General features: G+C 39.1%; 1 protein-coding gene across 1 annotated transcript in view; it reads left to right on the forward strand.

Moving 5' to 3' along the window:
* chrm3a (cholinergic receptor, muscarinic 3a) overlaps positions 1-23,917 on the forward strand; it is a 128,038-nt gene that overhangs the window by 8,239 nt on the left and 95,882 nt on the right. The gene's annotated exons all lie outside the window — the stretch shown is intronic.

Consider the following 23,917-nt stretch of genomic DNA (forward strand, 5'->3'; position numbering starts at 1 on the left):
TATATATATATATAAGCACAACAGTCAATTACTCAGCATAGCTGAAATAGGTTGGCACAGTGAACCCACAGCTTTAAATCCATTTAAAAATGCTCTTGGTCATCCTTTAAAACTGTGGCATTGTGTGTACACAAAAGTGTTCTTGTTTTACATCCACTGTTAAAATCACCACATTAAAGCTCATTCAATACCTGTTTGGCCATTTTCTGCTCCTCCAAGAGTTTTTTTGAATAGTTTTGGTTCAAAATCAGATCACTCACTTTGTTTTAATTTTGTACGTGGTGTTAAATGAATTACTGGAGCAGTGGCAATTTTAGCCTCTTTTTGGCGAGTGCTCAAGTACCCCTAAATTTTAACTCCGCACCCCTGAAAAATAAAGACACCATTATTAGGATTTTGTGAGGAAACTCAGTTCTCAAACCTTAGATTCGCCAAAATATTGAATACATTTGGAATACATATGGAATAAATGATGACACTCTTAAAGGGGCCTCAACGCCACCTGTCAATCAATCCAGCAGGCTCATCAGCAACTGACTAATCCATAATCTCAATTTGTCCCGAAGTGAAACACCCCTTACCTGCAGAACTCCATCCCCTTTTTCTCTGATAACATACAGTAGTTGGGTTTTTGCATTACAAATGCTTTGCTGTCAGAGGGAGTTTGTGAAAAATCATCAGGAAAAAAAAAGGTTAAACGTTGTCAGTGGAGAACATGTAATTCAGACAGTTTAGAGAGAGTGTTTAGAGGATGCAGTGCAGTTCATTCCTTTTCCAAAACCTAAACTGAGTCTGGAAAAATGTAAAAGATGATAAAGCCCTGTGGTCAACCTCATGATCATCTGAATATAAGTAACAGGAATTAACACGTTTGTCTGTAAGAAGGTAACTGCAAGTAAATCCTTCATTTTCTATCATAATTGCATTGTATGTTTAATGGTTTAATTAAAGGTTAATGTTTAAAACTGGTTCTGCTTTGTTTTGTATGTAGGTATTTGTTGTAACTTCTGGTTGCATAAGTTTAGTCTGTTTGTTATGATCAGTTAACACTAAACTGAAGCATTTATTATGTTAATGTAAAGCGGAGTGCTACATCTATAGCATTTAGCGTGTCTGTATTGCGTGCCGCTAGCTTAGAGCTACTTCTTGTTGTGCCGAGCTCTCTAAGATTGTTTTTGAATCAAGTGTTTACTTATGTAGGTAAAAATAGATGTTTAAAAATCATTTAAAATACACCAGAATGCAGGAAATGACATCTACTTTAATCAAAATTTTTTGGGGGAGGACCCCCCCCCCCCCACACACACACACACACTTTACAAATGCTCCTGACACCAATGGCCACTGCATTCTTCAAGTCAAAAGCCATTGTGAACACTGGGGGTCTGAGCACGCCTAAAGGTCAGATTCTAGAATTGTACCTGCACTGGAGGGTCAAAAACAAATCTCACTTTTTTTGTCTAAAGTAACAGAGAAGAAAAATATAACAAACAATCTATGAAATGCATGGAGCATATACCAATTCTTAAACAATAAAGCAAATCCAATGTGTTGCTATACTTTTTCAAATTAATACAAATGGGGGGGGGGGGGGGGGTTGGTTACAAATATAGATAAGATAAATGTTATGTGTTGTCATCATTGCATGTTCCCATACAATGGTGAAATTAGCCGTCTTTTTGAATAGTTTTGGTTCAAAACCTGGGATATACCCAGGTGGAGCAGTGGGCAGCTATGTACGTGCCCAGGGAACAATTAGGGATTAGGTGTCTTGTTTAGAGACACCACGAGATGTGGGAATGGCTGGGGATTGAACCTGGGGCTTTTGGGTCCCCTACCTCTACCCCCATCTCGGACTCATATTTGACAAGGAGTGTAATAAACTAACACCAGACAAACTGGGATGAAGCAAATAAAACCAGGTGTACTTGGGGGAGAGCAGAAGACAAGACGATCCAAAAAATAAAACAAAACAAAACAGGGAACAGGTTAGGAAAAACAAGACAAGGACAAAAAGTGCAATATATGACGTACCCCCAGGGCAGCACGGTGGCACAACTGGTAGAGCTGCTGCCTCTCAGCGAGCAGGTCCTTGGTTCAAACCGCGGTCCAGGGGCCTTTCTGGGTGGAGTTTGAATGTTCTCTCCGTGCATGCGTGGGTTTTCTCTGGGTACTCCGGTTTCCTCCCACAGACCAAAAACATGCATGTTAGGCTGATTGGTAACTCTAAATTGTCCCTAGGTGTGAGTGAGAGAGTGAATGTTTGTTTGTCTCGTTTGTCTCTATGTGGCCCTGTTATGGACTTGCGACCCGTCCAGGGTGTACCCCGCCCCTCGCACAGTGATTGCTGGACATGGGCACCAGCGACCCCGTGACCCAAAATGGAATAAACGGGTAAAGATAATGGATGGATGGATGGATGAATGGATGACGTACCCCCAGCCCACCAAGGGACATCTGGAGCCGTCTTTTGAACTGACAGTTGAAAATGTTTTATTTATTTCTTTATTTCTTTCCAAACTGTTTGGCTTCAGTTTTGTTGTACCTTCTAAGATGCTGCTTTACTTCCTGTTTTGTATCCTAGAACGAATGCTTTCTTCCTTTGTGCTCTCTTTTTCCTGTTTTTGGGTTATTGTTTTTCTGAAACATGTTTTCATGTTATATTTGTATTAAATGCGTTTATTATTATGAACTTTTCTACTTATCTCACTATTATGTTTTGTCAATGGTTGTGTTTTGCTGCTAAATGCCATTGGAAAATTTATACCAGCCACCATCCTATAGAACACACTTTTTTTATTTTCTTCCACACAAAAATGCAAAATAAAATGTGAAATAACAGGAGAAGAAAGTTGCAATGATTAAACCATTTGTGTTAGATGTTCACCTCATGTCAGGCCCTGCCAAAACTTAAAATGTGATTTAGGCAGGAAACACTTTCAGGCCAATTGCCTGCTCTACAACTCACCTCAGTTGAAATGTGTCAGATGAGCTAAAAAAGCAAAAGGCAGTCTGACAGAAACAAACAAATGGAGACAGTGCAAAGTGCAGCAGATATTTTTCACATCTAATGTGAAAAACATTTCGTGGCAGAACACTACAAAGAATTTAAAAATTGATGTATTCTGACAAATTCATTTTGACAGGAACCTAATCACGCAGCAGTGTGTAATCTCGCTTTGAGATGCAATCATTTGACTTGAAACACTTTCAATTTGGTTTTAAATAAGGAGATTCTTGTTGTGACATTAGCAGAATTCATCTGTAATCTTCTCACACTGACAATGAAAAGGCATTCTTGCTGATCCAATAAATGTGTGCCTGAGCACATTAGGTGACACAAAAGGTGACACAAGAAGGGAAAATGTAGTCAAGTGGATGTGTAAAGTGTAGTGCCAAGCCTCTAGAAAAATAATGAAGGGATGCAGCACTGAAAATATTCCCCTAATTAGTGTTTTAATTATGCTGATAGAAACCTCTGCCCCAAAGGATCCAGAGGGGTTCAGATAGGGCTTAGGGTGTCGTAACTACTGTACAATTTTCATTTTATCAAAGGACAAGTGTTAATCAATTCATACTTTCAACAAAGTATACTCCGACCTTGTACTTGGGGTGGGGGTGCATACAATATTAATATTTTGCATCCATGCACTATAAGCACTTCAATGTAAGCACCACCTCCCTGTGATCCTATAGGACCTAGCAGGTATAGAAAAATGAATGATGAATTATGAATATAGGCTATATCTGACACACACACACATAGGGCAGCACGGTGGCGCAACTGGTAGAGCTGCTGCCTCTCAGCGAACAGATCCCTGGTTCAAACCCCAGTCCAGGGGCCTTCTGGGTGGAGTTTGCATGTTCTCTCCGTGCATGCATGGGTTTTCTCCGGGTACTCCGGTTTCCTCCCACAGACCAAAAACATGCATGTTAGGCTGATTGGTAACTCTAAATTGTCCCTAGGTGTGAGTGAGAGAGTGAATGGTTGTTTGTCTCGTTTGTCTCTATGTGGCCCTGTGATGGACTTGCGACCCGTCCAGGGTGTACCCCGCCCCCCTCGCACAGTGATTGCTGGACATGGGCACCAGCGACCCCCGTGACCCAAAATGGAATAAGCGGGTAAAGAAAATGGATGGATATATATATATATATATATATATATATATATATATAACATTTGGTCTCAATTTCTTGTGCAGAACATACATCAGCTATGTGTCCTGTGGTTTAAACCCCTGCTATTTGCATCAATGTGCGTAGCCATAGTCAGTTTTGCTTTTGTGACTGCATGTATTCGTGCTGACATGTGGTTATAAACAATATTATGGATTGTTCAAACATTTTGTCACGGGTGCAATCATGACATAAATGTTTATCTTGAGCCGCACACATTAGCTCCGCTGATGTGGCTGTTCAGAACAACATCTGTTCTTATTTGTCCCAGAAAACTACCATTAAGAACTTTAACAGATGTTGCAGTCATGCGCCGAGGACCAAATATTGATCTTTAAAGTCGCAGTTTGGCTTGAGTCAGTTGTTAACACAGCTTTTTTTTTTTATTGTACTCATTTACCTGATTAATCCACCATTTTTACCACTTTTGTTTGCGCTGCCTGCACACCCAGTGATGCTTGAAGGTTGCCTTTAATACTTGTCACAGCATCATCACTTTCCCATTGAGTGCCAAAGTTAGAGTGGCACACTCGAAGCAAAGAGAAATGAATGAACAACTCTGCTCGTGGTTTTAAGCTCTTGGTTTTCTCCCCTCAAGCAGGCGTGAGCATGACAATTTGCTGTTCTTAAAGGGAGTTCATCAAGGCATCTGTCTTTGAGTATTTCTCTCTCCTCAGTTTGACTGACATTTAGGAAAAGAACGGGGAGTTGAGGAACTTACACCAAGCTTGGACAAGATGTAGAGCAAGCCTTCTGGCAAAACTTTGTGGATAAAAATTAATCTAAGGCAGCAAGACCCTCAGCCTCCAGGCACATGACATTTACATGAGTCAAAAGCAACACAAGGGGATGGAAATAAAATTTCTCCAATTTGCTATCTTGTCAGCGAATGCCTACAGAGATATTTGGGTCAATACGTTGATTATTTATGCAGCACAGTGGGGTACGCTTATTGGACAGGTTGAAAACTGGGAACTAAATTAGAAAAGAGGGACACAGATGTGCATGCTGTTCCTAGGGGGAATGAAAGTGTCTTATTTTCATATTAGTAAGTAGGAAACAACGTCTTATCACAACAGGGAAGAGTAAGAAAACCATTTTTGGTTTATTAAGATATTAGAACATTTTTCCATTAGCCCTTAATGAGTGATCTCACATGCACTTTTGTATGTGAAACCTCCTTCTTCCTGGAATCATACCAAACAGCTCTGTTTCAAGAACAAAATAAGCATCCTTTGTTAAAAGTTTCCAGGCACACCACATGTAAGTGATCGATGCTGCACTTTAGTTTTTCCTGTAGTGATAAAGATAAGAAGACTTTTAGGGAGTCTGTCTTTCTTACAGTAAAACAATTTTAATTTGAGCTCACAGTTGCAGAGCTATTACTGGCTGGAATACAGTTACTAGCAATAATTCAAGGATTCAAGGATTTTTATTTTTTTTAAATTGTCATTCACATCACATGTGGTGCATGAGGTGGAATGAAACTATGTACATAGGATCCCAGTTCCAGATCAGAGACATGAACCAAGAATAGACTACATTCACTAAACTAAAAATACATATTAAGCACTAATAGTACAAAAAACGATGAGCCAAAACAACAGCAGCACGAACACGAGTCTGTGTGAGCAGATGAGGACTAATGAAGACAGTAACATGAAATAATCAGCAGCATGAGATCAGCATCACGGATAGCCAGCAACTCATATCAACAACCAAGTGGCATCACAGTGATTTTTTTTTTTTCACAGTAATTTTCACAGTGATTTTCCTAGTTAGAGATTCATGAGTCTAACAGCCTCAGGGTAGAAGCTGTTCCTCAGCCTGGTGGTTCTACACTTAATGCGCCTTACCCTTCTGCCTGAGGGGAGTGGGGCAAAAAGTGTGTGTGTTGGGTGAGTGGGGTCCTTCATGGTGCAGGTGTCCCTCTTCCTGCATCTGGAGGTGTAGAGGTGTCTGTGATGGTGGGGACTCCAACAGACTTCTGTGCAGCCTTCACCACTCTCTGCAAAGCTTTTCTTTCTGCAGCTGTGCAGCCTCCATGCCACACATTGTAATGTAATGGCGAAAATGCAATATTATTACAAATTCGTAAACCTTTAGTAAAGGAAAAAGAGTTAAAAATGTAATGCAAAGTGACTGTTCTGATTTAGTCTCTTGAGTCATACATACATCCTTGACTTGCTGAGTGAATTCTAGCTCCCCTCTGCTGGTATTTCCACACCATGTTATGTGGATGGAGTGGTGTAAATCTTCAACACATCTGCAGGGATTACCTCCAATTATCTGAAGGATAATGATCTCAAGATCATCACAGGAATGTGAGTAACTTGGAATGATATGAAAGCTTTGTTGGAGTACTGCAATGACATGCATCATAGTAGTACTTTGTGGAACCAATCGTCTGTGTTCATCCATATCAGCTGTCCAAACGCTGTCAAAACAGTTTTATCACACAAAAAGTATGAGATTTTCACAAGAGATGTTTAGAGCAGAATAAACAGATTTTCTGGAATGTATAGATTTGGTGGAGGCCTGTAAAGACAGAGTACATTAACTGTAGTGGTGTCTTTGTGATGAGGAGCAGGCCAGAAGCAAAAGAGAATGGATGGAAATGCCTGGCATGTCTCCACACAAAGGTTTTTGGCAGAGTAGCACTAGCAGTAAAAAAAAAAAAAAAGAGGAACTGTTTATTGGCTTGGTACCCTCTGTGATTTTTTTTGCAATGTATTCATAACCCAAACTGAGCTTATTTATTGCATATACAAGCAACACACTGAGGTTACAGGAGGTTTGCTATTGAATAATATTTAGTTCGCTAAAAATATGGCGTTAACATGAAAATACATCGGTTAAATCGGCTAGATTTATCCGTGTGGATTCTTGGCATGAGTTCAGTTTAAATCTCTGCAAATGAAAGTGGCAAACAAGAAAAGTCTGGGGACACGATGGGCCCATGTTGCCGAGTTGTAAATGTGTTTGCGGGGGTCTAAAGCAAGGTGCCATTTTAACTTGAGATGAGGAAGTTTTTGGCTTCAAACAAAGATGGGATCAAGGATCACAGCTGTCTTTGTCCTCATAAAGATTAGGAGCAGCAAAACAGATCTGTTTAAGTTTTTTTGGCATGATTTAATGTCTGCAGTTTTGTCCTTTAGGTTCTATACATTTTACCATTCACAGTTTCTTTAACAGTGTTTTTTCGTAGTAGATTTTTGATCTGGACCAGATTTAGATTCACATACAAGATGACCTTTACCATGAATTTAGGACCTATTTAGGGTACACAATAGTATCAGCTTGGTATCGGTAGCGACCGATATTAGCGATGAAGTTAAATATCGGACATTGGACATTCCATAAAAATAATTCACTGATATAAAAGGCGCAGTTTATATATATATATATATATATATATATATATATATATATAAACTGCATATGCATATATATATATATATATATATGCATATATATATATATATATTTATATATATATATATATATATATATATATATATATACATATACATATATATATATACATATACTCTGTTTTTGTATGACAACCCAGAGACAAGGATGCCTACAGTGCCATCACGCACGCTGTTGAGTTTAGATTTGGGAAAATGTACAAATTTGCACTGTTCGAGTGTTGTCATTGTGTTAGAGAATACATTTGACATTAAACATAATCCAAGTTGAAGTGTTACATTATTTTCAACCCCCTTTTTGGCACCTGCATTTGGTAGAAGACCAATTTGACAAAGACCATGCACAATAACAAAGTCCATGCTCAATAATCCAGGTATAAAATCCTACATTTTTCAGTCAGGTCATATGGACAGTTTCTTTTTTTGTGCTGAAACATTTCACCTCCGATCCGGAAGGCTTCATCAGTCAAGGAAACACACAACACAAAACTGATTCTTCCCCTAACAGCCTACTTCAAAGTGGAACAAACCAGTTTTGTTGGTGCTAAGTTGGTCCCTTTGGAACGCCCCCTCCTCCATTACCGGCCCTCTTCCTTGTTGACAGTCATGTCAAACTGGTTGAAAACAACAAAGTCCATGCTCAATAATCCAGGTATGCAATCCAACATTTTTTAGTCAGGTCATCTGGACAGTATGTTTCCTTGACTGATGAAGCCTTCCGGATCGAAGGCAAAAAGTTTCAGCACAAAAAAAGAAACTGTCCAGATGACCTGACTGAAAAATGTTGGACCATGCAGAATAGTTTAGTATTTTAATTCCACAGCAGGACAGCACAGTGACTCAACTGGTAGAGCTGCTGCCTCTTAGCGAGCAGGTCCCTGGGTCAAATCCCGGTCCAGGGGCCTTTCTGGGTGGAGTTTGCATGTTCTCTCCGTGCATGCGTGGGTTTTCTCCGGGTGCTCCGGTTTCCTCCCACAGACCAAAAACATGCATGTTAGTCTGATTGGTAACTCTAAATTGTGTGTGAGTGAGAGAGTGAATGGTTGTTTGTCTTGTTTGTCTCTATGTGTCCCTGTGATGGACTTGCGACCCGTCCAGAGTGTTACCCGCCTCTCGCACAGTGATTGCTGGACATGGACACCAATGACCCCCGTGACCCAAAATGGATGAAGCGGGTAAAAAAATAAAGGCTGGATGGATGAATTCCACAGCAGAGAAAAGTATGTAGTCTCTGTAAGTAGGTCTAGGAAGAAAAAAAATCGGTTTTGGTATTTGTTATCGGCCAAATAAGTTTTTAACATATCGGCGTATTGGATATCGGCCAAAAATCCAACATTGTGCATTCCTACTAACATTTCTTGCTGAAAACTTTGTTTAAATTAGTCTAGTGGATAATGAAATGTTTTGCTAGCAGTCAGAGTTGATGGCAAAATGTTAAAAGAACTTCTGCCATTTGATAGGGCTCAGAGCATGTGCTGAGAATCAGTCTCATCTACTACCACACTTGTTTTTACATCCATATCTGTAAAATTGACTGAGAAACAGGCATTTTGGTGTTTTGTAGCTCAGTTAGCTGTGGCAGCCACTTTGAACTGGGTTAACTCCAAAATTTGACCAGGTTCAGATGAATATCTAGAATTTACTTTCTGCATGTTTAACTGAAATTTGTCTAGTGGTTCATGAAACATTTTTGTAATAGACAGTCACACACACACCTACACACATGCACTGGCTAAAACTGTTGCCTGCCTTTGTCTTTTGGATGAATGCAATAAAAAAGAGCAATCCATGCTTGTTTATGGAAAAAAAAAACATATTTAACAGGTGATGTAAACATAAATGTGTACCTGGTATTCTTCTACTGCTGGTAACATTAGGGCACAATTAAACAACTATAGTGCAGTAGAAAAAAAAGGAAACTTAGGTAAAGCCTCTACCTTCTTTACAAAAGCCAGACATCCAGATCGAAGAGGACACGAATTGACAGCAAACAATATTGATGCGTTCAGCTAATCTTTTCAAGTCTTTTGTTGATGTCCGTCTCTGTGGGTCAATCTTTCTGTGTTTATTTTGCTTTGCGACAGTTGCACCGAGTGGTAGCAATTTAATATTGTCTGCCAACAAGTGTGCAATAAGGATTTTGCTTCCATCTGTATGTATGTTTGTTTGCCATGTTAGCAAAATATCTTATGAATCACTAGGATTTAAATTTCATTTTCAGAAAATAACAATTTGACGTAATACATCTGCAACTGATTACTTTTTTATAAGTCAACCCAATTTAAGAAGGCCGCCTGTTACGTCCACTGATTTCTAGGGGTTCTCTTACTAGAGGACGACCTTTCTCCTCCTTTGCTTGTTTACAGGCCTGCTGTTACTCCGTGCTGCACACCTGGAGTCACTTCCTCCTCATCAGCGGACTGCATAAAAGCTTCAGTGATCCAAGGCCACGCCCCATATTTTCGTGTGCATTTCCACTTTATTCTGAACATGTTTTGTAGTGTGGTTGACTCTGAATTGAACTGTGTACCCAAGTATTTTAGTAACTCTGAGTTGATCTGGGTCATCTTCTGTGAACAGTTTGATTTAAGAACCTTTGTTTAGATGGGAGTTTGGTAGGGGTTCTCTGCCATTTTATTTTAACAAACTTTTCTACTGTTTTGTGGCCAGCCAGGGAGTGTAGGAATTGTAGATTTTATTTTATTTTTTTTGGTTAGCCAAGAGGTTTTGTTTTCTAGCCAGAAGGGGTATTCTTTTGTTTGTTGTTCTTGCCTTGGAGACCCTGAAGGTCGAGGTCAAAGTCAGCATGTGGTGGAACAAAATTGTGTACACAGGTCCCAGTTACATCCATGAAAAGTATAAATTGTAAAATAAAAAGTAATAAGATCTAAGATATGAACTAAGGAATACGCTAAACTAAGAATATGCTAAAGACTTAGTAGAGCAAAAATAATACGCCGAACAGCAGCAGGAACACAAGTATGTGTGAGCAGATTACTAATGAATACAGCAGCATGAAATAAAAAAATAAATGTATTGTTTGTATATATATATATATATATATATATATAAATTAGTTTTGTTTTGTTTTCGTTTTGGGGATTGTTCAAGCCAGAGTTGTTGTTTTGTAGTTATTTTATATATTTTTTTAAATAAGGGGCAGACATAAGATTTTTTTTCTTCTTTCTGTGCCCTTTTCATTCAATGTTTTTTTTATTTTCGATGAATTTGTTTTATTTCTTTTGTTCTTTTAAATGAATAAATTAATTAATTTAAAAAAAATATATGGGGGGGAGGTTGTTCCTTTATAAGTCCACGACCATCTCCTTTGACTTCACATTGATGTGAAGGTTATTCTCTTTGCACCAGCTCTCCAGGTGTTCCACCTCCTGCCTGTAGCTGGACTCATTGTTTGTGATGCATCCCACCACCACTGTATCGTCTGCAAACTTTACAATATGACAGCCTGGATGGGTAGCTGCACAGTCATACATGAGTAATGTGAACAGGAGGGGGCTCAGTATACAGCCCTGGGGGGAGCCAGTGCTGAGGATTATGGTGGAGGAGAAGTTGTGGATCCTCACAGACCGTGGTCTGTTAAGAAGTCCAGGACACAGTTGAAAATGGAAGGGCTTAGTCCTAGTTTGAATAGTTTGTTCAACAGGGTGTGGGGGATCATGGTATTGAAGGCAGATTTGAAGTCCACAAAGAGCATAAGGACGTAGGAGTCCTCCTGCTCCAGATGCGTGAGAGCAGTGTGGACCACAGAGGAGATGGCACATTCTGTTGATCAATTCTTCCGGCAGACAGAAGGGAAGCCATAAACATGGCTGAATGCAAAGGTCCACACCCTGCTGGAAGCCAGGGACACCGTCTTCAGGTCTGGCAACTCACAGGAGCCGAGAAGGACAAGAAAAAAGTTGGCTACTGGTATTAAAAGGGCCAAAGCCACATATGTGCAGAGGATCCAGAGACATTTATCCTCACAAGACCCATGGAGCATGTAGAGGGACATTAAGTATAACAGACTATAAAGGCAGGGGTGCACAATGCTCTAGGGACCCATCACTGCCTAATGCCCTCAACAAGTTCTATGCACACTTTTGAAGACCCGAATAGACCACCCTGACTCACCTCAACACCAGAAGAGGAGTTTTTCAGCGTGACCTCAGCTGAAGTAAGGAGTACCTTCAGGAGGATTAATCGTCACAAAGCAACTGGCCCAGACTAACTGATAGTTTTGGTTTTCCTGTGACTTATTTGCAGTATGATAAATGGTAGGAGCATAGTATACACTTCAAATGATTTGTTGGTCTTTTTTGTGTAAATAATGACTTTTTTTTGGCGGTTTTATTTATTTTTGCATCTTGAGAACCTATGATGTCATCAACTACTCGAGTTCTACTTGAGTCTTATTAAGTTAATGTCGAGTTTAAAAATTATGTAGCCGTTCAAACCATAACGCATGTAATGGCCAAAATCATTAGGAGAATAAATCATTGTAATGCCAAATTGGTTTGTGTTTGAGTTACTAGTTTTGCCTTTAGTTTACAATTTGTGTTACACCCTTTGCCTCCTAGATTCAGTCCAAGGGTCATAACTCCACCATAGCAAAGCTACTTTATCAAACACTATAATGGCCATAAATCTGTCAGCTTTACAAATATTAAGCTAAAACTTAGTTCAGAAGTTGTTGGAGGACATGCTAAACATGTATCGGAACGTTTTAACCTCATGTACCATCTACACATGTACTAATCAACATGTGTCACTAATCTTGCCTCATAATTGCTTTAGATTGAAATGTTTAAATTAGGTTAGCCCTTTTTAATTTATTATGGGTCTGTTTGCATTTATTATTCTGTTGTGTATCTGCACTGTGTGTTGTATTGTTTTTGCACGTAATGTTCTATGTTGCACCGTGATCCTGGAGGAACGCTGTTTTGTTTCAGTATTTACAGTACTTGTACGTAGCTGAAATGACAATAAAATCTCCCTAACTCAATGTAGTAGAAACAAATAGTACAAAATTTTTCAATATTGTTTGAGAATGTGCATTATTTTCAAGAGTTAACCTTAGTTTAAGACTCCGGCATGAAAGGCAATATGCATTCAATTTGTATTGAGTTATTTTGTTGCTGTTGGATATTATCTCAATTCCTGAAGACACTAGTAATTTATTTTATTTTTGCACCTGTTCTTTTTTTGTTGGTGTTCAGGATCATTTTATGTAACTAGTGATTGTAAAGCGTGCACTTTGATTTTCTTTGTAGATGTTTTGAGTATGCTTGGTTAATAAGTATCTGAATAGTTTCACAAAATTTTAATTGTTCTTATTTTTACTCTTCATTATCTTTAAGATGCTTAGTATAAGATGTTTAGTTTGTCCACTCAGCTCATTTCAGTTTTTTTTATGTAGTGCTATTTCACAACAAACCTCAGCTCGGGGTACTGTACCAAAAGGCAAATAAGTCTAGTTGAAAACTAATTACATGCCATCTAGTTTACACCTCATTGTCTTTGTTTTGCATTTCTGCACGACCATACGATTGACTGCTACATCTTTAGCTACAGGCCACAGTCTGCTTGACCTGCTTAATATTCCACCAGTGCACACGACTAAATTCTTATTAGCAAAACAACTTTCATGTGTTGCCACTGAGATGCCCTGGCTGCAAGCAACAAGCATAGTTTGAACCAGAACAATTAAACGTTTTCAATGAAAAGCTTACAGTGCCAGAACAATCTGTTAAACACATTCATGACATTTTTATTTTCAGCACAACACCTTCAAAAACCTTCAAATTTGACTGACGTCTTCAGTGAAATATGACGATGCAAGTGGTGAGTGTAATAATAAAGAGCTTTGAGCTGGTGGGATCTGTTGTTCCTGTTCTATAATGGTATTTTATTCAAAACTAAACACTATAAGCTGCAGATATTTTCTCTTTAAGGCTCTGCCACCTTTTTATGTTTTGTCCTTGTTGTTCAGGTTTATTCACAAAAACAGTTTTTAAGCTAGATTAGTCTCAGCAAAGCTCTTAATCTTATTAACGTTCATTTTAACCGAGTTTGTAGTTGACTGCCTAATTTTCCATACGCTCCTATCTTTACAGCAGTCACATCCTGCCTAATCCACAGCAGGCGAGAACCACCAGGGAAGGGAAATGACCTTGTGACTTCGCTGTTGTATCTGTTTATTATTCAAACAATAAGCATCAGGCTCTAAAGTGATATAATACGCTAACAATGATAGACTGTTCTTTGGAGAGTGAGTTAAAAGAAACACTGTATGAGTCATTTCCCTGGTTTAGTAATTACCCCTTTTACTGTATCCCCGTCTTGGCAGCAGGTTTAAGCACTGCACTTCGCTTTCCATATATCATAATCAGGATGTGGCAGAGGTTATTTATATTGTTCTCAATCCAGTGTTTGGGCTCCTTAATTCCATGCTTAGTTTCCGAGCACTATCTGGTGTTAATGTCAAGAACGTTAATCACATTACTGCCAAGCGCACGAATTTTAATTGCTAGTGGCTCAGTGTAGGGTTCGAACCTCTTGGATGAAATGCTTCATCGGTGAACAGAAACATTAGCCGCGCAAGAAGTCTGATGAAAACTACATACTAGACAGATGAGATTCCTCAACTTGTGTGCTCTAATTTGCAATGCGGTGTCTAAACCAGGATGTTTTCTTCATCCTGTTGAATGTGTCTGAGAGCAGCTGAGGGGTAAAATGAGGCATCTGCCTAAAATGCTTAAGACGCGCTTCTGTTCTAATAAGGTTATTTAATCGGAACAAATTATCTGGACAGATGTTTCAGATGCACTTGTTTACTGCTACTAAGTCCTAATCACTGTTTGATGTGCATCCCTGTTTGCATTGTCAGTATTTTTACACCGTGCTTTTCAACTTCTCTGCAAAATAGGATCAGACTTGTGGGAACACTGGAGCAACAGAAAGCAGTGCTAATTTGTTCTGCTGGGTTTGTGCAGACCGAAGCGTTATCTTTTCTAAAATGCCCTATAATGAAGCAAACTTATTGGCTTTGACTGTGTGTTATAGACACTGGGAGATTTCCAGAATCCTTTAGGCGTTTTGTAAAAACAAAAAAAAAGGGCTCAAATAGCTATGAACAAAATAAAATGAGAAAACGGGGTCTAAAAGAGAGCTGAAGGTGTTCTTGTATAAAATAAATGTGAAAGCTTAACTTTTCCCAAAGCAAAAAACATTTTTGTTAACTTGTGCAGGTTGATTAATATTCCTTGCTGTTTTTAGCTGCAAGAGCTTAACACCTTTAAGAAATCAACTACCGTAGCTCTAGCACTGTAAATATGTTTACGCTCTGATTTAAACGACATGTTACGCATGACAGAATGAGTGTTTGGAAAGAATGAAGAGAACTGATGTATAACTCCAAATTGTTGCTGAGTTTGGTCATCAGTAAATATTTTTAGGACGTGTTATAAATAAATCGCCGAAACTTCTTATTTTGTTTACGTCTGTGTGACTCATTTAGTTTTTCCAGGTCTGGATGTCTGAGACAATCCCGAGGACTCCACGAGAATGAAATAAGTTTCTCATCTTTTAATATGCACTGGATTTATTTACTTGCTGGGTTCTGTTAGGACCTAAAAAAAAAACAACTTCGCAGCCTCGCTGCTTTGACGTTCGCTTCTAATTTATCTTGCTTGCATGCTTCACATTGATTAGCCTCCCCTCCTCTTCACCTCTCACAGACCCTTGCTGTCATTAGCAGATCCATGTCATTGTGATTGTACGGGTGTTTTCATATTCGCTGTAATCAGTCAGTGACAGTGACAGCACGCGGCTCAACCTTACAGAACACTTGTCTAAACACTGAGGTCATTCAACTTCTGCTTGTCTTTCATCCATCAGAAAGACATTTTCAGCTCGCTCCGTGTTCCCGAGACGTTTAGCATGCCTGTCTGAATAAAAATATACCGGTTATACATAATGTCTGTGACTGAAGGATGAAAATTGTTCCTAGTGTTATTTCCTTTTATAAGTACCACTGAAAATAAACTTTTTATACACATTTCATTGGAGAAAAGCCCCTGACTTTTAAGCTTCCTGAGCAATATTTTGGATTTGTATCTCTTTGACCCTTTATTTAAATTTATAAATTAATATTTGTTGTTAAATTCTAGCTGATGCCCAGTGCCATTCACACAAGTGCAAATGCAAGCACATTACATATGAATCAGGGTAAGATAAAAACAAAACGGAGGTGCATTTGCTGCTCACTTTACTTAATACGAGTTGCTGCCTGATGAAGATAAAGTGTATAAACAAGAAAAAGTACAAGAGTATCAAAACCCACTAATGCTTATTAAATCAACCCATTTCTAACAAATAAGGAATTTTCCTACAGAGTGAGTCAAATGCAAAATAATAAGAACTGTTGACGATCTGTGAATTTGAGCACCAGTCTAGGAGAGAAGAGAAGCTAAACTCTAATCTGTGACACTCGGTTGAATTTACAGCCTTTAGTGGGACCTGTACGCACAGGAGATAAAGGGGTTTGTATTCTTGTATGTGTGGATTTTCAATAAGCTTTTGTATGCAAGGAGTCCTGAACCAAACGAAAATTGTGTCTTGTGTCAGGCGCAATCTCATCCCCAACCACATCACGAGTGAATCAGCAGCACATTATAATTGGAATACATCGCACTCTAGTTGTGCAGTTTTCTCTTTCCCACACAAGAGAAACATTTTTGAGATGGTCTATTAAAATTTGATGAGGTCCTCTTTAGCAACAAGCATCCTGCAGATTCTCCAGAATCTGAACGTTTCCAGAGGTATTCTTGATCTGTTACCTCTGCGTATGGCGAGGCTGAAAACTCAGCAGAAGCTCAAGGGACGGTCCGTAATGAAAAGAAAATGGAATATTCATTTAGCCTCGAGCGGAACATCCGTATATCACATTTATAATGAATAATCATGAGGGTTGAAGTTTTTGCGGTTTTAGATTTGTCAGAAGTCAAATTTAAGCAGAAATTTTTTTAAAAGTCTTGTTTCTTTTTTTTTCTTTCCCAAAGCGGTGCTGGGTTTACATTTTTCCACAAGGGTGTCTGAATATTCTTTTAATAGATGAAAAGTTGTCATGGTTGGAGCTGGATGTGTGTGTAAATCCATTTTGCTCCATCGCCAGCTTACTGTTTCCCTACACTGGGTGTAATGAATCATTAATTTGCTGCTGTCACTGCAGCCCACAGTCACTCTGAGCAGAATTAACTTGAGATCCGGCAGAGCAGAACGCAGCACCAACAAGGAGGTGTACAGGCTTCTTTGCATATATTTGGTCCGAATAATAAACCCCAAAATTTGTTGATAAGTTGAATTTGTTAATGTTTTTTTTACCAGTTCTTACAAGTTGTCAGTTTTTTTTGCTCGTTCTTTATTAATTGTGTTGTTTACAATTATTATTCAACACCCTGCTCATTTGTTCTGCAGTTTTAAATGAGATTTCCATTTTTCTCAGGTCGTTCAGATAAAGTACCCCTTCAAAACTCTGAACTGCAGTAATTGTAGACATTTTTTTATTTCCATATTAGATATGTTGATGTTGATCAGCTATTTAAACATTTTGCATTTTTTCGGGTCACCGATGCTCATGTCCAGCAGTCACTGTGCAAGAGGTGGGGGACACCCTGGACAAATCCATCACAGGGACACATAGAGACAAACAAGACAAACAACCGTTCACTCTCTCACTCACACCTAGTGACAATTAAAGTTACCAACCAGTCTAACATGCATGTTTTTTCTTTGTGGGAGGAAACTGGAGTATCTGGAGAGATACCCACGTTTGCACGGAGAGAACATGCAAACTCCACCCAGAAAGGCCCCCAACCGAGGTTCGATTCTGCGATCTTCTTGCTGAGAGGCAACATTTCTACTAACTGATCCACCATGGCATTATTTAAACTGAAAGACAATTTTACCCATTTTTTTTAGGTTGGAGAATATTTGAAGTTGCAGACTAAAAGTGTATACTACAAAGCAGTGAACAGACTATGACACAGCTTTAGGGACATCCATCCATCCATTATCTTATACCCGTTTCTTTCATTTTGGGTCACGTTGGTCACCGGTGCCCATGTCCGGCAATCACTGTGCGATTGGCGGGGTACACCCTGGACGGGTCACAAGTCCATCACAGGACCACATAAACGAGACAAACAACCATTCACTCACACCTAGGGACAATTTAGAGTTACCAATCAGCCTAACATGCATGTTTTTGGTTTGTAGGAGGAAACTGGAATACCTGGAGAAAACCCATGCATGCACGGAGAGAACATGCAAACTCCACCCAGAAGGCCCCGGGACTGGGATTTGAACTAGGGACCTGCTCGCTGAGAGGCAGCAGCTCTACTAGTTGCGCCACCGTGCTCCCCAGCTTTAGGGACAGGCCAAGAAAAAAAAATTAAAAGCCATAAAATTATGAGAAAAGTCCTAGTTTTACAAGAATAAAGTCGAACAAAGTCTACACATTAAGTCGTATGAGACTTAAAAAAAAAGTTTGCAGCTCTCGTTTTATTTTTTCCCATGAGTCGGATCCATGACGTGACCTGTCAATCAATCCAGTAGGCGTGTCAGCAAATGACCAATCCAAAGCTAAATGCTCCTCACCTGCAGAGAGATGCGTTGCAGCCCATCAGAGCGTACCACCTTACTGTAAGCAGGTTCAAAGTCCTGATACTGATGATAATCTGATGCGCTAACAGATTAAGTATCTCCTTATTTGTAAAATCAATACCAAAGTATAACTTAAGATGCTCAACATTCTTCATTTTACCACAGTTAAAATGCGGTAAACTCTGCTTTATTGTGTTGAAGTTTGGATAATATTACGACTCATTTAGCTTCGGATTGGTCATTTGCTGACACGCTTACTGGATTGATTGACGGGTCACGTGGGTCTGACTCGTGGAAAAATAAACAAATAAATAAACGAGAACTGAAAAAAAAAAGTCTCATATGACTTTATTCTTGTAATATTAAGACTTTATTCGTCTTTATTCTCGTAATTTTATGGCTTTTAATTTGTTTTTGTTAGCGTGGCCCTAAAGCTCCGTCGTAGGCAGACACAGTGGTCGAGGACTCTAAAAACTCAGAGTCCAGTTTCTCAACTCTAAATATTTAACGTTGCTGTTCAGTAACTACTTTCAGTTAGTATGTGATTTCTTCTGTAACAAGATTGCTCTTCTCTCTCTTTCCACTTCCCATTATTGCTCTCATCTCAGTACGCTCCAGCAGTGTCTGCATCAAAGTGTTTATGACCTATTGCTTGTTCAATATTAAAAAGGTCAAACTCAACAAATAACTTGTGAAAAGGCAAACAAATGGCTCAAAGATGTTCCCATGATTTCTAAAATTAAGTTTTCAAGACATTCCCAAACATACTGTAAGGTTCTTACTAAAGGGATTCATTGGAAATGCAAACACCTAATATGTGTTTCATTACGGCTTCAACTTGTGAACCTACCTAATGAGACTCACTGATGTTGGAGGAAAAAAAAAACAAGATTTATTTGTCTGTGTTTTTGTCGAAGCATACAATATATTTTAATTACGGTAACAGTAATACGTTCATTCTCATAAAATTGTTTGAGCCCAGCTTTTGTCTGCATTTTTTATGTGAAGCAACAAAGACTTCAGGAAGTGTTTCATTTGTACAGAGGCAAGATTTAAAATAACTTTAAGTCTGATGGAAGACCATTTTTTATTTGAAAACCAAGACTTTTTTTGTTGTTTTTGTTTTTTGGCACTGGCGCTCTGACAATGCAGTTAAATTCTTTTGTGCATGAATAATTCCTTTTGGGACGCTGTAATATAGGTCTGTTTCTCCACCAGTCCTGAGCTAAATGAAACTGGAATGAGGCGCGATATTCGGGAGTCGGTGTTCTCCCATTTCTGATGACCGATGGCAGGAGAGAGATGAAAGGCCTGATTTAAAAAGCTGTACCTCTGCTTCTTTCCTCCCCTCCTCCTCTCTTTTTCTCCCCCTCCTCACCTAAGCTGCAGTGCATCTTTTCAGTGTCATCAAAGAATGCAGGTTGTGTGTGAAGGGGGTGGGGGTTCTGCCAGTGTAGTTCATACACACATCAAGCACATGCAGAGAATTATGCTGCGTCTTTTACCTTCCATTTCTTGCCATTCCCCTTCTCTTTCTGTCTCATTTTAAAGAATTGTACCCAAGGCTGTTTTAGCTGAATTAACACACTGATGGCGCTGAACGTTTTAGATGCCGCAAAGCTCCATTGTGGTATTTGTGGTGATAAAGCTTTGCATGATGACTGGCTAAGTGGGATGAAGAATGCCAAGGACTCTGTCTTGAGTCATTAATAAAAAAATTAATTTAAAAAAATCAAATAAAAAACATTCATACACATTATAAAATACCAACTGTTAAAAATTATTTCTAAAGAAGCCGGCAGATTGTGTTGAATCTTCACTTGGTCATAATCTCACATCCTAAGCAGTACAATGACAACAGTGGGAAGGAATAACTTTCTTTTAATAGGAAGAAACCTCCAGCAGGACCAGTCTCAGGATGAGCAGCCATCTGCCTCGATTAACTGGGATTATAGAGGGCAGGAAAAATACATAAACACTGAAAGACTGGTTCATGTGTAGTTTCTTTGGGAAGAAGGACTTAGACATGGAGAGTAGATTAAGAAAGACGGGAGGAAATGTGGTCAGTTTGTCCTCCAGCAGTCTAAGCCCTAACCAATCCAACTGGGGGCAGCTGTGGCTGAGTGGTTAGAGCAGTCGTCTTCCAATGGAAGAGTCGGGGGTTCGATTCCACCAGCAGTCACATGCTGAGGTGTCTCTGGGCAAGACACTGAACCCCTCACTGACTCCGATATGTGTCCCGTCGGTGTATGAATGTGATCTAAAGCACTGATTAGTCGTTGTACAGATATAGTAGAGTGCTGTATGAATGGGTAAATGAGGGCATGGATTGTAGTGTAAAGAGCTTTGAGTATCTTGATAAAATAGAAAGGTGCTATATAAGTACAGTCCATTTACTATTTATAATAAGGGATAGTTCAGGACAGCCAAGCCGCTCAAACTACAGGATTTATTTAAAACAAGGAAAGTCTAACTAAATTTTATTTGTTTAAAGAATTCCATGAAGGTGGCACAGAGGTTCAATCGGCGGAGCTTATCGTGTCTCATCTAAAAGGTTGCAGGAGTGCATCCCTACCTGTCACCTTTCTGGGTGGAGTTGACAGGTTCTGTCTGTGCACGCATGGGTTTTCTCCGAGTTCTCCAGTTTACTCCCACTGACGAAAAACATGCTTGTTGGGATAATTGGTCAATTTAAACTGTCCCTAGGTGAGAGTATGAATAGTTGTCTGTTTGTGGCCTTGTGATGGACCTACGACCTGTCAGGGGCGTACTATACCTCTTGCACTGTGGCTGCTGATAGGCACCTGCAACCTGGAAAGGAGAAGCTGGTAAAGAAAATGGGTGAAAGGGTAGAATAATTTTATGAAGCCATTTCTGCTTATAGTTAAAGGGTTATATGGCTTGACATTGATGGGAATTTTCACAAGTACTAATATGACCCATTTATATTTACACCAATAGAGTATACTATCCGAGTCCCATTTATAGTCATTTTATTGTCAAAATTGTATTTTTTTTATTTGTTCCTTTTTTTCTTGTCACCCCCCCCCCCCCATGCAATAAAAGAGAAAAAAAAAAACACTTGTTTGTTTGTGCTTTACAGATTGTAGTTCCTTAGAGAGTAATACTTGGATTTATTTTTCTCCCTGTGTGATTCACACCTCAGTGACTCACACCGCCTCTTTTGCTGTTGGTTCACATCGAGATGGTTTCTAATTGAGCTTTTGGACAGCCGGCCGAATCTCAAACGCTCCACGAGAGATAAAAGAAATTTTGCATTACAACATCAAAGTGCCCCCCACCACCACCACCCAACCACACTCACACTCACACTCACACTCACCCTCGCTCTATTTCATTTCCACACTCACCAAAACATCATGAGATCAATTGAACATCTGAGGTCAAAGTAGCTCTGAAGGGTTAATGATGTGGAGATTGTGCCTGATTATTTTTATTTTTTTTATTCACACCCTGGGCAGATAAATACCCTCAGCAAGAGTCTCATCCTTCTGCCTGTGACTGAAACACTTTGCCAAAAACACGTTTATTTAAACTCGTTTGTATGTATTTGACTGTAATAGGACTTGGCTTGTCTTACACCCTTTAAAATCTGACACTGTTTGCTTCTTTAAGATCAAAAAAATATACTCTAAAATAATTAAACTTGCTAAAATGCAAATCACAGTAAAAAAAAATAAATAAAGAAAATTAAAACACTTTTTTGCAAACTTTTGAATTTTTTTTCTTAAATGCAACACCATTAGAGTACACTATAGTGCACACAACAGCCACTCTTAATTAGAAAGAGAAGACTTGCTGCTGTAATTTGACTGTTTTCCAGCACAACACGATAATCAGTTGAGTCAACGGAGGGTCATCAGGTGAATACATACAGGAAACTGTGGATGAGTGTTTATTTATTTATATTGCTAAAAGCCACTGACATTTCCAAAGTTTGCATCTGACTGGCCATTCATTTTAAAAGTTATATCAACCCAACATGTATTCCAGGCATTTCAAAGGCTGTTTATTCCAGGCAAAATCCTTCATCATCCCTCAGAGCAATTATTGAAACTCTTCTGATAGAGTTGTCCTTGATGCCAAGGCCATAGAAAATTCTAAGTAACCTGTAGAGTAAAGAAACACAGTGTTGCTTGCCAAAGTTTGCATCTGTGGGACTGTGTGTGCATCATTAATGACTTCATCATTGAATACTTTCAGCCTGCATCCTGCTTCCTTCGGGTTTTTATTAGTGTATTTCTGATTTCCTACTGCCTGGCACAACCGGCAACGAGTCAGTGAAATACTGCAAGAACAAGTCTGAAAGTGTGTGCATTTTCACAAAAACGACTTGCATGGCACAAGCTAAACAAGTCATGCTAAACAAATAATGATCTGACATGCAAAAGGTAATTATTTGTAATTACTGTGTGAACTGTAGGAGTATTCTGAAAAAGCAAAAAAATGAAAATAAAGCACATGCAATGAAACAATGTACAGAACTGTACTGCCTTGCATCAGTAGTTACAGCATGTATTTACATCAGATGACTACATACACCCTTGTGGCCATGACAACAGCTTCATGAGAAATGATGGTGGCAATACAAAAAGGTTTATATGGTTTGCTCCTTATTCAGACTGATGTGGTTTCTAAATACAACCTTGTATCTTTAGTGCCAATATATAAGAGCTTATTTACAGCCCACTGTTTTTTTGTGTGCTTGTTTGACTGTGAGGCCAGTGGGACAGAGATGTCATCAGCTGTACTACAATCGATCAGAATTTGGAGAGTGTGCAGCAGCATCACATTGGCAACAATAACAATCTCATTCAAAAGGTGATGCTAAACACACAGAACAAGAAAACTGCAGGTATAACTAGAAGCAGAAGGGAGAAAAAAAAGAAGTGATTTTGAGCAAATTCCTAATGAGGAGGATTGTTATCAACATTTGGACAGTTCATTATTTAGGAACAACAAGAATACCAAAATGTTACAAACTTTGTTCTTCTTTTAATAGACAAAATTATTCCAACTGTTGGACTAAAGAGCAAGTCTGTAGGCCCTTGAGTCACCCACTCGGACTATAAGTTATTGTGAAAACTGTACAATCATATAGGATCCGGGCAGCGTTGCACAGACAAAAACCATGTCAAAAAACTATGGCACCAACCAAAAAGCAATTCAACTATTTAATTCAGTTTATTTATATAAGACTAATCTGGACCGACTAACAGATGCGGTCAGGCAAGAATCCCCATGGATGATGATGTTTGCAGATGACATTGTGATCTGTGGTGAGAACAGGGAACAGATGAAAGAGAACTTGGAGATGTGGAGGTATGCACTTGAAAGAAGAGGAATGAAAGTCAACTGTAGTAAGACAGAGTACATGTGTGTAAATGAGAGGGAGGCAGGTGGAACAGTGAAGCTACAAGGAGCAGAGGTAACAAAGGTGCAGGACTTCAAGTACATGGGGTCCACTGTCCAGGAAAATGGAGAATGTGGTAAAGAAGTGAAAAAGAGAATCCAGGTAGGATGGAGTGGATGGAGAAAGTTTCAGGAGTGATTTGTGACAGAAGTGTGTCAGCAAAGGTCAAAGGAAAAGTTTACAAGACAGTGGTGAGACCAGCTATGTT

Source organism: Nematolebias whitei, chromosome 1, assembly GCF_014905685.2.
Source record: "Nematolebias whitei isolate Nwh7 chromosome 1, NemWhi1, whole genome shotgun sequence".
Lineage (NCBI taxonomy): Eukaryota > Metazoa > Chordata > Actinopteri > Cyprinodontiformes > Rivulidae > Nematolebias > Nematolebias whitei.